The sequence below is a fragment of the Astyanax mexicanus genome, chromosome 10 (assembly GCF_023375975.1).
Source record: "Astyanax mexicanus isolate ESR-SI-001 chromosome 10, AstMex3_surface, whole genome shotgun sequence".
Lineage (NCBI taxonomy): Eukaryota > Metazoa > Chordata > Actinopteri > Characiformes > Acestrorhamphidae > Astyanax > Astyanax mexicanus.
In genome coordinates, this window is record NC_064417.1 from 2,426,830 (window position 1) to 2,432,829 (window position 6,000).

Consider the following 6,000-nt stretch of genomic DNA (forward strand, 5'->3'; position numbering starts at 1 on the left):
AGCTTAGGCATCAGAGCGGCAGTTAAACCGTCACGCTGCGTCTGCCAAGAAGTTCCCTGTGAACACAGCGGCCTGCACAGCCCTTTACTCACAACACAAACCTGCGCTGAGTCAGAACAGGTCATGCAAATACAGCCTGTTTTATCTCCAAACATCAGCTCAACGATTTTACTCAGCATTAAACACTTAACACCATCACTCACTAAACACACACACGGACACACACGGACACACTGCAGCGCCCAAACCTGACTTTTAATTCAACAATAAACAAAATAAAGAATAAAATAACATTACTGTTCAATCTGACCCCATTCAATGTTTAACGCCTTTAAATACTCAGTTGCTATAATTTTATTTACTTCATATTTACTTAAAATTTTCCTAATATAATGGGGACAACTAGGCAAACATAAAATGAATGTGATGGTATGTTTTTTTTTTTGTGTGTGTCCAGTACACATTGTGTATGCATCAGTGTTGTTTGGGGTTACTATCACCTTATAAGTAATATGAGTCATAATATCCACAGTGTGCATTCTGCAGTGGTGTTTCGTGACTACGGATCAACTAACTCCTATGGCAAACAAATTTTGTTTTTGCAATCTATTGCACCCTTTCCATCTTGATACCTGTTTGTATACACAGTTAATCATTTCCTTTTCTACAACTTGAAACCGTATTTTTTTTTATAGTATATAGTTTTTATAGTATAATAGTTCAGAAATTGACTTGCTCTTGTGCTTTAGGTCACTGTCCTGTTGCATAACCCACCTGAGCTTGAGCTTCAGAAACCTCAAGCTGATTGCTGCACAATATCCTGCAGAATATAAATATATATATATGTTTTGTTTTATTTTTTTTTTGGTGCACACAGAACTTTTTTATGGTTCTGACATCTAAGCCAACGTTCCCCTGCATCTTCACGCCACTCCACCACCACCACCATGTTCATGTCTGACTCTAGGTTCTTATTGTGGTGTGCTACGCAGCCCACACATCTTCATCTTCCAAATCGTTGCACTTATGACTAATCAATTCAAAAGAACAGAGTTTCATTCTAAGAATGTTCTTAAATTTGTTCTTAAGAAAGATCCTGACCACAAGTCAACATCAGATAGCTGATGTATTTTTAAAATGCAGACTTGATCATGCCTCTGCATGTACACTGCCTGACCAAAGAAAAAAAAAAGAAGAAAAAGAGTCTCCACCTGGATGTAAGTGAGTAAATGATGTAGGGAGGGTTGATGCTGCAGTTGGTCTGCAGGTTTAGGTTCTGCAACAGTATGTGCTGAAAGAATGAGGTCAGCTGACTCTACCTGAATATACTGAATATTATAGACCAGGTTATTCCATCAATGGAATTTTTCTTCCCTGATGAACACGACCATATTCCAAGATAAGACAATATCAGGATTCATGGGTCTGGAATTGTGAAAGAGAGCATGGAGATTCAAGGAGCATGAGATCATCATTTATCATTTTCACACATGGATTGAGAGAGAGTTCACCACAGAGTCCAGACCTTAACCTCATTGAGAATCTTTGGGATGTGCTGGATGGAGAAGAGCTGCTTTGTGCAGCGGTTGGTCAGACTCATCCATCATCAACGCTGCTGCAAGATCTTGGTGAAAAATTAATCCAGCAACACTGGATTGAATTAAATCTTCTGACATTGCGGAAGCTTATCGAAACAATGCCACAGTGAAAGTAGAACGCCGCAAACAAAGCTAAAGGAGGCCCAACTACCTTTTTTTTGGTGGCAATTTTTTTTTTGTTTGGCCAGGCAGAGTATAATGCTGAAACCCAGAGACTTTTATGAGTAGATTTGTTCTAAAGAATGGTTGGCATAAGAATAAAATAACATTTCTGTTCCCTTAAAAGAGCTGCTGGTGTATCTTCACAGCCTAAACCTGCAGGTCAGTATCTGTCTCTGCTGAGACGCACAAAAGCGCCGCGCTGTTAAGATACGAACGCGCCAAAGTCAGAGCTCACCTGCCTCTTAAAGGGAATGACGACTGGCACAGTGACTGATTTCTTTCATGTTACACACAAAATTAACCACACCCATGTTTAATTAAGAGAATTAATACATGCCTTTTGTGCATTTTTATAGCAAATTGTATTTAGCTTTGTATTGGCAGGTGTGTGCCACAATCAGATCTGGTTAACTAAAATTATTTAATAGGCTACATATTTAAAACTGTAGCAACTTCAGCCAAGACACAGAATTATATAAGATAGTGAGAGAAAAATATATAAATAATGGACTAATACTTTTTAACAAAATGATGTATTACACAGATAAGCACATACAATTGGCCTCCATAGCTCTGTTTAGCAGTATTGATCAGTATTGTACCATGTGCACTAGAATTTATACTACAGAACCAGGACTATTGTTTCTAATGGTGTTAACTTCACTACAGTGTCCATTGTCTATTGTCCATTGTTCAAGTAATTCACTAGGGTTTAGTTTATAAATGCTAGCGCAGGTTATAAAGTCACATAAGGGTGGATTTAAGAGGTCAGCAGAGTGTTTCCTGCTGCTCCATGATTTTTTTTTTTTTTTATGATAATGCAACGTACTGTACTTTATGTTCACCACTGGAGACTCTGTGATGAATTAAACCCTTTAATTCTTTCTTTAACTTGAACATCTGTCTGAACATGAACTGTATTAATAATCTCCTATGAGATTAGGCTCTGTGTGAATTCACTGTTAAAGTCTAGTCATCATTATTTTATGGAACATACCAATAAGGGAAGGGCTTAATCTGAGTGGGATTAGGGGAACCCATCTCCTCCCAAAAAAAAAAAAATAATAAAAATAAAACCAAATAAACTCTACTTGGAAAGAAAAATCCGCTCTAGTCAATATCAGACCCTGACAGCAACATTTTTTAGGTCTTGGGCAACATTTAGCATTTCCTATTAGCCCACATACCAATGTGCGGTAGGTGCGGTTGCCAGAAATTTGAAATTAGATCTAGTTGGTAAAGTAGTGGTTGAGTGGTGGAAGAACTCAGGTAAATTAACAAAGGTAAATTAAATGTTGACTTATTTCATGTGCTGGATACTACAGAATTAAATATAGCACAGTAATTTAAATATAATTATTTATAATGGCACTGTATATATATATATATAAATAATTGTATTTTCATTCAGGGAGTGTATATCAGAAAAATCTGAAAAAAAAAAAAAATTAATGGGTTCCAAATTAGTCACCACAATACTCTATACAGTATAGTTTTCTAAACGCAATAAAGACTAAGCTCTCTATCTTACATGCATCTTAAAGTGCGTCACAATGCTCAGTGCTATCTTGCACCCTCTCAACAGTCGATTTTCACATCTTCCCGCCTTCCACTGGAATTAAAAAGGTCTAATGGATGGTGTACTGTTGACTACTAGGCATCAGCAATAGACCATCCATTAGATCTTCAGCTATCAGGCTTTTAAACTCCTCCCATTGGCTACAGGATGCTCCTATAGACTGAGATAATCTCACTCACACTACATGGGCATTTACTTGTGGTTTGATATGCATATATTTACATTACCTATACAGTATTTACATATATATATATATATATGAATTTTGAAAAGGCAATATAAATAAAATGTATTATTATTATTATTATTATTATTATTATTATTATTATTATTATTATTATTATTATTATTATTATTATTATAAATGAAATAGCTTATAACTCATTGTAAATTCATTATTATTAATTATGCATGATGTACATTAAAATAATCTATTTATTCACAGTATGCATTTATATTAAAATGTAAAGTTAAATAATATACAGACCAAAAGTTCAGTTTCTATTAACAATACCTGGACAATAATTACCAAGACGACTCATGAGACGAGACAAGGTTTAAATAAGGTTGAGACTGAGGCAAGTCTGAAATCACATGTTTTTGGTCTTAAGTGTGAAATATCTCAAAATAGCAAATAGGTAGAATAGGGGAATATATTGCAACAATAATTCTGTGTAAATGAATGATATATTACAGTGAAATTTTCAGCAAAAGCTGGAATTCATGCATTTTCACAGCTTATCGACTTATCATGACTTTTCTTGATGTCAGAAGCCCTTAGAACTACCTGAAGGCACTGTGCATATAAATACTGTTTTTAATAAACTATCTGTGCACCTTTAAAGCTCTCAGTGCCTCGTTTTAAATGCCAGGATCACCAGAATTCTACCAGTTAAGTGTGGAGCTACTTTAACTCTTGCTAAAGGTGTAAAAATAGTAATTCTTTGCATAGGTAACACTATGCCCCTATCACCAGCTGGTTGGAGAAAGAGAGAAAGGCTATGGTGATCAGATAACCACTCTGTACAATTGTGGTGAGCAGCAGACATCTCAGAATGCGAAACATATTCACGCATGTCTTAATCATCACATAAAGGAAAACTAAAACTGAATAATTCTCTTAAAAATTTATAAATTAATAACAATCTTATCAAGGCCACAATAAAACTCTGCAAGGTACATTAACTCTGTAGACCTGCGGTGACATCTAGTGGGCAAAACATGGTCACACTTTAAAGGAGCTGAAAATATTTATGTTTGAGTAAAATGAACATTTAGAGCATTTATATACAGAAAATGAGAAATGGCTGAAAAAAAAAAAAAAAAAAAGATGCAGAGCTTTCAGACCTCAAATAATGCAATGAAAACAAGTTCATATTCACATTCTCCTCCACCAGTCTTACACACTGCTTTTGGATAACTTTATGCTGCTTTACTCCTGGTGCAAAAATTCAAGCAGTTCAGTTTGGTGGTTTGATGGCTTGTGATCATCCATCTTCCTCTTGATTATATTCCAGAGGTTTTTAATTTGGTAAAATCAAAGAAACTCATCATTTTTAAGCGGTTTCTTATTTTTTCCAGAGCTGTATAGAGGGCCAATTTATTCGCACAGAACCTGAGTAGTTTTAGATTAAACTCACGTGTATTTTGAGATTATACACAGATTAAGCATAACAATATAACTTTAATATATATATATATATATATATATATATATATATATATATTTTTTTTTTTTTTTTTTTTTTTTTAGCACAGCGGGCAAGACTTTCATTGTTTTTTTTTTACTTTTACCAGACATGGATATACTTTGGAGTAGTCAGATGTTTTATGGGAGCCAAGAAACACTGGCCATCCACACTAAACACTGATCGGCTGACTGACAGATTCTTCTGGCCAATCAGAAACCTCTCTGACTTGAAAGCACATCATGAATATGATGCGCAATTAGGGGGAAAAGTCTGTGTCGCCTGTGTGCAAGTTTGTGTTCACTCTCGGGCCACTCGTTCCAGATTCCGGGAGATTTTATCTGACTTGCGGGGCATCAGGATGTCGTTGCTGATATGCGGTAGAAGATGCTGGAAGATTATTTGAGAACTAGGGGTCTGTTTTTTACTTTGCACAGACGGAGAAATGTGAGAATACTCCGGTTAAGAGTATGCATGCACTGAGAAATCTTATTAATCAGATTTTTGCACCTTTCTCTGATCTAAGAAATATGGAGTATGCTGCTAGTTGAATAAACCTGATACCTCCATAAATCTGTTTATAACTGGTTTATTATAACTATAATGACTGATAATTACAGTGCGTTTGAATGTTTGACTTTTAGTGAATGAACATTCAGTTTTAGACCCTAAAAAATGATCTACAGTAAATTTAGAGCTCTTTACTAAACAAGGAAACTCTTTACTAAATGAGCAAAGCAGAAACTGATACACAACAGGAAACAGGAATCTCACATTAATGTCCCATATGTAAATCTAAAGATACAGTATCACATACCCAACTGCCCCCTGGAGCATGCTAAATTTGATAGCCGTCTCAGATTAATGTGATTAATGACTTTTAGCCCCAGATCTGAACGGGAGGAAGTCGTCTTATTGGCTGGTTCTCAACCGTTTGCCAAAAACGGCCGCAAGACACAATCGTCTTTCGGGC